Raw genomic sequence first — 12278 nt, 5'->3', positions numbered from 1 at the left:
TAATGGGAGAAACCTCCAGCAGAACCAGGCTCAGGGTGGGCGGCCATCTGCCTTGACCGGTTGAGGTGAGTGGAAAGTGGAGAAAGAAAAGAAAAGAGCAACGAAAAGCAACAACGAAAAGCAACAACAAAACAACAAAAAAGCAACAACAAAACAACAAAAAGCAACAACAAAAAGCAACAACAAAACAACAAGAAAAGCAACAACAAAACAACAAAAAAGCAACAACAAAGCATCGTGCAGGTTGTAGGATATAGAATTAATGGTATACAGTAGTGACAAGTAAATGTATAGAGAAAAGCTAGTTCAGGTTGAGTGAGCAGTTTAACTATAAGCTTTATCAAAAAGGAAGGTTTTAAGCCTAGTCTTAAAAGTAGAGAGGGTGTCTGCTCCCCGAATTTGGATTGGAAGCTGGTTCCACAGGAGAGGAGCTTGATAGCTAAAGGCTCTGCCTCCCATTCTACTTTTGCAAACTCTGGGAACCACAAGTAGGCCTGTATTTTGGGATCGAAGTGGTCTAATCGGGCGATACAGAACTATGAGATCTTTTAAATATGATGGAGCTTGACCATTAAGAGCTTTGTATGTAAGGAGGAGGGTTTTGAACTCTATTCTAGATTTTATGGGAAGCCAATGAAGAGAAGCTAGTGAAGGTGAAATATGATCTCTCTTTCCTAATCCAGTCAGCACTCTTGCTGCAGCATTTTGGATTAATTGAAGGCTTTTTAGAGAGTTATTAGGACACCCCAGAAGTAGGGAATTACAGTAGTCCAACCTAGAAGTAACAAATGCATGGACCAGTTTTTCGGCATCACTTTGAGACAGGATGCTTCTAATTTTAGCAATGTTCCGTAGGTGGAAGAAGGCTGTTCTAGAGATTTGTCTTATATGTGACGTAAATGCCAAATCCTGGTCAAAAATAACTCCAAGGTTCCTCACCGCAGTACTGGAGGCCAAAGTTATGTCATCTAAAGTAACTATATTGTTAGACAGCATATTTCTCATGTTTTTAGGCCCAAAGAGGATGATTTCAGTTTTGTCTGAATTTAGAAGTAGGAAATTGTAGGACATCCAGGTCTTTATGTCTTTTAGACATGCTTCAAGTTTGACTAATTGGTTAGTATCTTCTGGTTTCACAGATAAATAGAGCTGGGTATCATCTGCATAGCAGTGGAAGTTTATGGAATGTTTCCTAATAATTTTGCCTAAAGGTGACATGTACAGATTAAAAAGTATTGGTCCTAACACAGAGCCCTGTGGAACTCCATAGCTAACTTTGGTGCATTAAGAAGAGTCATCATTAATATGAACAAGTTGGAATCTGTCTGACAGATAAGATTTAAACCAATGTAATGTGGTTCCTTTAATCCCAAATCTATGTTCTAGTCTCTGTAATAAAATGTTGTGGTCAATGGTGTCAAATGCGGCACTAAGGTCTAGTAAGACGAGTACGGACACAAGTCCATTATCTGAAGCGAGGAGAAGATCATTGGAGACTTTTACCAGTGCTGTTTCTGTACTGTGATGAACTCTAAATCCTGACTGAATTGTACTGACACATGGTAATGCACATGATGAAAGCATAATTTCCTTAAATTTGTTCACGGCATTTTTATTTAACCACCTACTGTAGTGATTTTCTAACTGCTTTATAGTCCATTATTGTAATATCAGGTTATTAGAAAATGGTCAGAGAAAAGAGAATTATAATGATATACTGTTAAATTGTAAGTTTCAATGCAGTATGTAAGGACAAGGTCTAGGGTGTGACTAAAACAGTGAGTGGGTTTATTTACGTTTTGGGGGAAAAAAATTGAATCTATTAATGAAATAAATGCAATGTTAAGGTAGTTACTGTCAGCATCTACATGAATGTTAAAGTCACTCACTATAATGACTTTATCTGTACTAAGCACTAAATCGGATAGAAAATCTGAAAACTCTGTCAAAAACTGTGAATAAGGGACAAGAGGACGGTACACAGTAACAAATAGAAGTGTTTTTTTGAGTTTTCCAGTTTGGGCATGAAAGGCTAAGAGTAAGGCTCTCAAATGTGTTATAACTATGTTTAGGTCTATGGTTTATTAGTAAGCTTGAGTGGAAGATTGCTGCTACTCCTCCAGCTCGGCCTGTGCTCCAAGGAACATGATAATCAATATGACTTGGGGGGGTTGACTCATTTAGGCTGATATATTTTTCCTGTGGAAACCAAGTTTCAGTAAGACAAAATAAATCAAATTGATTGCTTAATAAGTCATTGACTAACACAGATTTCAAGGAGATAGATCTGATATTTGACAATCAACATTTAATTGTTTGGGGGTTTTGTTCTGTAAGAGGAGTAGTCTTAACTTTATTTAGGTTATCATGATAACTACTCTTATCTTAGCTTTACCACCTAAAGTCGGATGGTGGCCATCTTTCCTAATCAGCCTCAATATGATTGAGGAAGCGCTGTACCCCTACAGAGAATGGGCTGCCTCAGCACTTAAGCCCAGGAAACTCTGCACAGAGATTTGAAAAGCCAGGTTTTCTCAGCAAAGTCTTGGTTGTTCAACTGGACACTAATGAGTCCCTTAATGACGTGAAATTGGTAATTCAGGCTGAACTACTTATCCAGCAATTCCTTGGTAACCTCATTTGACCAAAACAACTGGTCAACCCAACATATGTCTCCCATCTAGACCAGTTTTTTTATTCAACCACTGTGCCCCGGTACACTAGTGTGCTGTGAGAGATCGTCAGCTGTGCCGTGGGAAATTATCAAATATCACCTAATTGTTCCAAAAAACATTTTTTTAAAACGCAATAATTGTCTGCAAATAATATGCCACTGTCAAGTGTCTGTGTATATGTGTACCTATAGGTGGCAGCAGGTAGCTAATTGCCTTGTACTTTGAGACAAGAGAATTAGTGCTTTGTGGATGTGACAGGTGGCATTGTGGTTAGTGAGACTAGCAAACTAGGCTCTGGGTCAAATTCGGACCTGGATGAAGGCCTTAGTATGTGTCGTTGTCAAAAGAAAGCAAAGACAGTGATCTTGACCAAAGTCTCTTGCGCGAGGCAATACAGCAAAAGCTATATTTCATTTGGCTTTACTTTCACCAGGGATGCAACGATACCGACTCCGTTGTACTTGGTGAAAAGCTGTCCAACATTGCTATGGTCCCAAGTTAGCTTAAACGCCATCTCCAAACGAAACACCCTTCACTTCAACACAAGAATACGGACTATTTTGTTTACTGAGAAACAGGCAAATTTTATGAGAAGAAACTACAAAGGTAAATGAGAGAGTTCTCAAAGATAGGTACCACGTTGATGAACTTGTATTGACTTTATATTGTTAATATATGCAACAGTATAGGAGTTTAATTTTTTTAACATTTTCAGTTGGTGGTCTGCCTTCTGATTTTTTTCAATGAAAAAATGTACCTTGGCTCAAAAAAAGTTGAAAAACACTGGTCTAGACACTATTCCTCTGTTAGTAGGGACAGACTTACTCAACCGATTTAAACCAGTAATCAACCTCAAACATCCATGGATCTGGGTACAGGTCCATAAGCCTTTGTCCCTTTCCCGTCAACAACCTACAGAAGCTCAGTGCTGCACTTGAGGTTGAATATTTAAAATGTTATCAACACCCACCACAGGATTTATGGATGTAGAATTAGTGACAGCAGAGTGACAAGCTAAGGCTTCATTTTTCAGTTTTGTAACTTAGTTCTGGCTCAGCATATTGTAACACAACAGAGTTGTATTCATGCCGAAGTTTACTAGGTATTATAGCAAGTAGCTAAATTTAATTTATGTAAAATTTATTGATTGTTGGGCATGTTAATCACAATTAATATAGCTTTTAGTTTTAATAGGAGGGTATATGTTTGACACCCACTTCCTAAATCTTCTTTGAGGTGAAGTGAGAAAGCAGGTTGAATTTAAATTGCAATGGCCTGAATGGAAGGCAAGTGTTTACCAAATTTTCTGAAAATCTTTATGCCCAAATAATTATTGAAATCAGATTGTCTAACTTAACACAACACCTTGGTTTGTGTGTATTTACACTCTATAAATGAATTAGAACTTGATTTTACCCAACAAGTCCTATGGGGAATGTGGTGGTCCAGATTTAGTCAAAATCGACCCATTAAAAAAGTGTCTCTTTCTGGCCTGCACTCATTTTTATCTGATGCAGTACGGAGCGTTGGTTTGTGGTCACATGAGGTCCTGACCAATGAGGAAGGAACATTTGAGCATTTCTACCCTCATTTGTATGGATCTTTCCAGAATCGGAACAGAAGTGTCCAGACCACTGATAGCGACATTGCCCTGCGTGGACCTTACTGATCTGCCGGTGGCGTCAGCCGGGACAGCTTTCTCTGAACCACTAGCTGCATCTCCTTAAGGATCACTGGCCGCGCTGACCTGCTTTGGGTACCGGAGCAAAGGTGGTGACATCAACCTGGGCAGGCCCCTCCAGACTGCAGGTGGCATCGACCCAGGCAGGCAATTGGTCGGGTGTCTTGGGGGCAGGAGCAGATGGGTGGTCAGCCGATGTAACCCCAGAGTGAGGTTCATAAGTGGTGACACTGAGGCAGCTATCAAGTGGTACTTATTGTAAGATTAACAACAAAGATTAAACTTTTCACTTAATAATGAATTACCAACTACATCTTAACAATGGCAACGAAGTTGCCAAAAGATATGACAAGAACAAAATTTACCAATTATAAACTCAGAATATTAAGCTTAAACCGCTTGAATTGTATAATTCAAAGTTGTAGTTAAAACAAGATTCCTTCAATTATGTGAAATTACAATTACAATTGCAAATTGAATTACACTCCCACTTACAGCATTATCAGATTAATATCACAATTACAACAAGTTAACTACATCCTACACAAGTTGGGGAAGGGAAACTGAGAAGATCTGTAGTTTATCATATTCCTTTGGGAAAGAAGTGATATAATCTGCCTCACATAGGGAGTACCAAAGAAATGTAGCGATATATAGGATATGAATACTGATGACAGGCCCTGCACTGGAGCATCACAATAATGCAGAAAACACACGTCATCAACAATTTATCTTTGTTATAGGGCACCAGATCAGTTATAAATGATGATCATGCTGTTAAAACCAGTTAACCATTGATTAACAGAACAAATTATTAATCAGTCACATATCAGAAATGGGATCTTTTTACAGATAAGTGATCCCTGACTTCTGTCATCAAAGAAATAAACAACACATGTTACACATATTGATAAATAAATATTTATTGATTTCATACTAATACTAACAATAATGATAAATACAGGTCATAAATAGTTAGGATAATATACATATCAAGGAATAAAAAGTTGGGAAAGTGATAGTGGTGTTCAAGACAGAAAATAAAACATAAAATTGCCGGATGGTGAATAAAATCAGGATTAATCCTAGAACTAAAAATACAGCTGAAAAGGTTAAAAATGAATAATCTTAATAAGAATTAGAGGTCAAATTTATGGTTACATTTAGGAAATAAACATGCAGTTTATCTTAGGACATTGGCCTTCATAGAGCTTTACATGGCACCTAGTTTGGCAAACTTGAGTGTCGCTGAAGGTTTCCAGGACCAGAACCGAGTGTTCCAGAACCCTGTCTGAGCCAACAAGCATCTTTCGTCACCCAACCAACCACGGCATGTGGTGTTCTGAAACAGATGAAGAGAAGCTCTCCTTGGAGACCAAACATAGGCAGGATAGTAAAGCTCTGGAGTGGTGTCTTCAGGATATCCACAACCGAATTGAATAATTGGCGATGATGTCACTTAAGGATTAATGGTCGGTCAGGTGGCAGATCTTATAAAAATTCAGTTACCTGGTCTTACATCAAAAGTCGATCTATTACATGAGCAAAACTTAAACTTGGCCTCAATATTTTAACAACAAATTATAACGTGCTGTAGCACGTTACCTCATGATTTTTCTATGATAATTTCAGTTCAAGTTTACAAAAGTACAAAAGATCCAAAAAATTTGGTAGAAACAAAGATGACGTGGTGAGTTTGGGTCCAGCTGGAACTCAAAGTTTGGGCTTAACTTAGTTGGTCTTTCTGCTGTTGTTCTTTCTGATCAACTTAACTGAACTTTTGTGATATTCGGTTGATTTTACTGACATTTACTGATAAACCTGATGTGCATTTTCTTTCACGCCTTTAGAAAACTCATTTGTCTGAAAAATATATATTCTGTATATGTATTTGGCTGATTTTCTAATTACCATATGCGAAATAAGTAATGATTTAAATATAACAGAACCTGAAATTTTCTAATGACATTAAAGCAGCATATCAACATATACAGTATAGACATAAGGATTTAGACAACATGTGTTTAAATATTCTGCAGAGTATGTAATAAGGATAGCATTGCGAATTTCTAAACTCTAAACTCAAAATCACATGTAGTCATGAAATTAACAAATCATGAACAAAGTATGCACTAGGTCATGGGATATAAAATCAGATATCAGATATTAATTAGATATTAAGGAACAAAGAAACGGCTTTTGGCTTGCCCTTTCAGGGGTCACCACAGAGAACATGTTCTGCATCCCAACCAGATGCTCTACCCATTGAGTCACAAGCCCCTATTGAGCCACTAGGCCCCATTTGAAAACATTCTAAAACTCTAAACTGGGATAAAGGTCAGATTAGTCATGGATATGATAAACATTATTACCATTCGGTGGCACTGGGTTACATCGTACATTTACCAGCTACCTTAGGCTTACCTTAGACAAGACACTGAACCCCAAGTTGCTCCCAGTGGGTCAGGTGAGCACCTTGCATGACAGTCACTGCCATCAGTGAATTTGTGTGTGTGAATGGGTGAATGGGAATCAACGTTATAAAGCACTTTGGACAGAAAGCTATTTAAGAGGCCATTTACCATTTACCAATTTTTCCAATAAAATATTATCTTTATAAATTTCTATTGGATTTTAGCCAGCTTTGGATCAAACATCATGAAATAACTCATGAAAATATATTATACAGGTTTCATGAAGCTTATGACATTAGCTCAGACATTAGCTCAGATATTGGACTTATACCAAATAGTCTCTTTCCATGGTAAAGGTTTATGCTTTTTTCTGCATCACAATAAGTTAAGTGGAGAGTGACCCACATCAGGATCTCCTGGGTTCAACCTGAGTTAGATTTAGATAATGACTCACAGTTTTGGCTTTGTATAGGGGAGTGTTGACAATTTTCACTTAAAAACTCGGGGATTCAGTGTCCATGTGCATTTACATGTCAAAGAAGAACAGAGTCTTTGTTCATCTTGGGAAAATTGATTTAACTTTTCAAGACAGGGTCTCAGAATGGAGGGGGTCCATTCCCCGTTCTCTGTGGAAAAGTTTAAAGGTCAGTTTGTTACAGGAGACATTTTCTGCAACCTTGTGTGCTCGCTACACCAACTAACCTGTATGTAGGCATTGATGTGCAATTATGTAATGCAAATTACAAAGGACACTATACTCACTATCTAAGGATTGAAGGGGAAGACAGTTCAACTGCTGGGAGCAACAATAGTTTCCAGAACTGGATTGGTCCCCATGACTCTAAGATACTGATGGCAGTGATGAGTTTAAAGATAAAACTAATGTGAAGATACTTTAATGTCACCTTTTTCATTTAAATTTTTAACAGAATTTGTTACTCCTGTTGTGCTTAAGAATTTTTTGTGATAATGTGACTTATAGTCATTGCTTACATTTAGTGTCAGGAATGTCTTTAGTTTGCAAAAACAGTGATTTGTTTTCACTCAATGTAAATTATTTCCATAGCAGAATACTTGTGAATTCCTAGACATAATAATTGTACGTTGTGTGTGCATATATTTTAAGTGATTAAAGAATCATCAACAGGGAGTGTGATAACAGAATCTTGAGGTAACAATTTGGCAAACCTTGAGCTTAGAATTTATGGAAGTCACTCCTACATTATGTTCACATCATGTTCCAGTTATTAGAAGATAATTGTCTGTGCATGTTAGCCATGGCCTTGCTAATAGTTCAGGTTAAACTGTCAAAGGCTGTATGACTGCTGGCAATTTCTTTATGGGGAAATAACCTCACAAAAGACAGATTTGTCATTGGGGTTTATTTCAACTCTAACCATAAAATATATCTTTTTCTTTTCCACAACAAGGTCAGCCACTCTTGCAGCCCGATCTCCGATTTTGGGGGTGGTGGTGATATCTCCCCAAATCTGTGTTCCTGGCTCCTCCTTGCTAGCCTTTGTGTTGTACTTTTGTCAATCTTTAGTTATAACATGTGATTCTTGCTGATATTCTAGAATGTGGTTGTAGTTTGAGAACACTGAGAATGCAGTTGTGATGTTAGTCTAGATGTTGGGTTTGGAAATATCTAGAAGTCCCTTATCATTGTATATAACCCCTCCCGCTAGAATATTTGTATAGTAGCATTCTAATAGTTCCCTATTCTTGGCTTCTGTCCACGAATATCTTGTTCCAGTAGCCCACTTCTCTTCAGGTTGCCCTGGTTCCCCAAACACCAATGGGTTGACTGGCACTCATCTTAGATAAAGGTGGGGTGGGGGAAGACAAATAGTCTGATTGACAGAACATACTTGATCCTTCTTACACATCCCTTTACCAATGAAAATGTGGAAAAAGAAAGTTTTAATCTTTTCTCCTAATAGGTTTGTAAAATTAATAAATCAAATTTAAAATAAGACTAAAAAAAGATCCACATGTTCACTGATTTTCTAGTATAGCAAATGACTTGTTTACCCATGCAAACACCTAAAAATACGTCATTGTTTGAAATGTGTGACTAAAAGAGTGGTAGGAATAATTTATAAAGGACCAAAAAAAAAGTTCGCTTTATACTGTTTATCTCCAGTGTTACAGAAAAGTAGCGAATTTCTTAATTACAGAGAAATGAACAAAAAGAGGAAAATATACTCTTTAATTTGTATTTTAAAAGGGACAAAAACAAACAACAACTTTATGTAAAACAGACAGGAAGTATGCACACAAGCAAACAATAGACAATACAGCTACTGCTTCAAACCATTATCAACATGTAATACCATCCTTGGTCAGTCATTCATTCGTTCATTCATAAATGTGTCAAACTGCCCATTTGCCTATACACTTTTTTTTAACAACTGTTACGCTTTTATTCATCAGCTGCCCCAGCTATGTTAGCCACATAGTTAACATTCCTTAAATAAATTATTGAATTTAAATACTAGAGCTTTTGAGTTCCATTTACATGCTAAATATACACCCTTCCCAAATTCTGTCCTTCAGCTGGTCAAAATAAGGTGTTCTTGCTAAAGAATACATGATTTAATTTCCAATACAAAAAAAAAAACAAAAAAAACATTATGGAGACAAATCCTTTTTTGATTCAGTACTTTCATTATGTAACATAACCATACAAAAAGTGGAAACCCATAAGATCTGACTATGCATAAACAATTTATATTGTAAAAAAAATTATCTCTAGTACAGAAACCAGACATACTTAAACTCAGGTTTTCATGAAAAGTGTTAGGAGAATCCTGTAGTCTGTGGCACTCCTTGCTCAGCAGGACCTCATACTATTCTTCAATTAGTCCATCCAGGAATTCTTGATGTTGCAATTGCAACAATTCAACCATTCCTCCATGAATTCTGTGTCACCTTGCAATTTAAAACATAAAAACCATTGCAACAGGCATCACAACATTTAATGAATTAGGCTGTCTAAACAAGCTCCACAAAGTCCTGGAGGGACTATTCGATATGGCTTTCATTCAGTCATCTGGCAGACAGTTTACAATGCAATTTACAAGTGAGGAACAATCAATGACTTGAGATTCCGAGTTTTGACAAAGGACCCTTCAACATGTGGACAACAGTAGCCAGGGCTCAAAACTACAATCCTACAATTAGAGGACAAGCCACTTAACTGCCTCAGCCAAACCTGCCCAGTTGTAATCTATTTAACCTCTGTGAAAGCCAGTTTGGATTTCATAACTATAAAGCTCCTTATCACTTTAACAAAACAATTATATTTAAAATCCCCAAGTTATTATGGACGGCTCAGAAAATCCACCGTGCTTGAATTGCCCATATCAGGATAAAATTCATTCTGTACTACTATAAAATAAATACAATGTTAATTTACTCTCATTACATGCATCATTATAGTCAAAGAACTCATCAAGTATCAACTTGGCAGCAGAGCAACCTTACATGGCGCATAACTTTTTTGCAAAGGGCATTTGTGCAACTTGCTTTTTGTTGGTCTTAACATTGGCTTTAAATATGCGGTACACAATGAGTGAGTCCATGTAGATACAATTCTTACACACATTCAATTCAGTATTGGGGGACTGTGGCCAAGCAGGTATTTAACCAAGGAGGTCATCCAACAATCCAACAGTTGTTTCATCCCTGGCTTCTCCTGTCACATAGTGTCATTGAGCACTGAACCGCAACTTAGTTTCTCCTGGTAAGTGTAGGCCATCTAGATAGCAGATGTGTGTGTGTGACTGAGTGCAAAATGGGCAAGGAGAACCAGTGTAAAGCGCTTTCAGTACCAATAGGCAGAAAAGCGCTATACAAGTGCAGACCACTTACCTTTTTAATGTACACAGCATCATATTTTGTTCCAAGTTGTTTAAATCATACATCAAATTTTTCAAACTACTGCAACCCAACAACCTGAGTGCACAGGTTCATGTACAGCAAAGTTTCAATGCCAATAGCCAGTAGTATGTACAATTTCAATGTTACTGGCTGATATTAGAGTAATCAAACCCTTTTGGTGTATGCAGGACCAGATGAATTGCAGAAGGCAGAAACAATATTATTTCATTTTGCCCCTTCATCAATTTAAATCATAGAATTTAGACGGCTGATCTAAGCTTCCATTTGACTTTTTTAAGCGCCAAATAAGGGCAACAGGAGTGGAGGCCCTCTACTTAATTGACTGTGGATGGAACAGATTAAAAGGGGGGGGGAGAGAGGGGGAATTATATGTGTGGAAAACAATGCATTAGTGGTTATAGTTCTCTTATCTATTCTGTTTTTGTGTCACTAATATCTTTTCCTACTTTTTATTGAATAAGTTTGGGTCATTCTGGAGTATATATATATAAGTATATATAAATATAAAGTATATTTGAAAAGTAAAAATAAAAATGTGAGATGGTTCAAAAGGGGAGGAAGAAAGTATGGTGCTTAAAACCAAAAATTAGCTCATTCAAACGGGTTAAAAAAATATTTTTATTTTACAAGCTTGCCCTACAAAACAATTGTAGTGGATGAAAAAAAGAAGTAATTCCTTTGTAAAAAAAAAAAATATATATAAATAAATAAAAATTCACAACTGGCCAGATCTGAAACACCGTTCATGACCTCCAGGTGGATTCATCTGCATTAAAGTCCTCAAAAGAAGATTTTAATTGGGTAAATACAGTGGATATATAAAAATTGACGGAAGAATGGGAAAATGAACTTTTTTTCGTTTTTTTATTTGTCCTTTCGGCTTATCCCGTGAGTTCAAGGTCACCACAGCAGATCATTGTCCGCATGTTGATTTGGCACAGTTTTTACGCCAGATGCCCTTCCTGACGCAACCCTCCTCCATTTTCTACCGGGCTTGGACCGGCACTGCACAGCTGGGGAGGGGAATGGGCTGTTAGGGGTTCAGTGTCTTGCCCAGAGACATTTCGAGATATAGTTGGGACCGGGCAATCGACCACTGACCCTGTGGCCCGGGGACGACTGCCTTTACCAACTGAGTACAGCCGCCCCCAAGAATGAGAAAATAAATATGAAAAAATTCTTAGTAGTTATGGGGGGAAGGGTTGCATGATTTTTAGTTTTAGCATTGTAGCACGATGTGCAGGTCAACATTTACACATCACAGGACATGCAGTGAGAGGCGTGTCAAATTAATTCAAATACATCTTGCCAAATCTTCTGATCAGGTTGATATAAAAAGAAAATGTACAGTTCTCAATTTCCATAACTAATCTACAACAGAAACCTTTCTAACATTGCTGTCCTTGCAGAGTAATTGTAAACCACCACCATTCATGACCAGTATTATTAAATGTAAGTTAACAAAGCTCAACGGTTTTCAGCTTGTCCCTTCAGGGTTTGCCACAGCGGAACTTGTTCCGAACATTGATTTTAAATTTTTTATGCAATTTTTAACGCAGAATGCCCTTCCTGCTGCAACCTTCCCATTTTATCCGGGCTCAG

At 37.4% G+C, this 12278-nt stretch overlaps 1 protein-coding gene across 2 annotated transcripts in view; it reads right to left on the bottom strand.

Moving 5' to 3' along the window:
• Positions 1 to 8968: 8968 nt before the first annotated feature.
• Positions 8969 to 12278, bottom strand: part of akap1b (A kinase (PRKA) anchor protein 1b) — a 33892-nt gene continuing 30582 nt past the window's right edge. For both annotated transcript variants that reach the window (XM_067507385.1, XM_067507386.1), the window contains exon 11: positions 8969 to 12278. This exon is cut by the window's right edge and continues 2022 nt beyond it. The gene's annotated coding sequence lies outside the window, so the exon portion shown is untranslated.

The sequence above is a fragment of the Channa argus genome, chromosome 6 (assembly GCF_033026475.1).
Source record: "Channa argus isolate prfri chromosome 6, Channa argus male v1.0, whole genome shotgun sequence".
In the NCBI taxonomy this organism is placed as follows: domain Eukaryota; kingdom Metazoa; phylum Chordata; class Actinopteri; order Anabantiformes; family Channidae; genus Channa; species Channa argus.
Note: the sequence above shows the minus strand (reverse complement) of the source record. Positions and strands in the feature narration are given on the sequence as shown.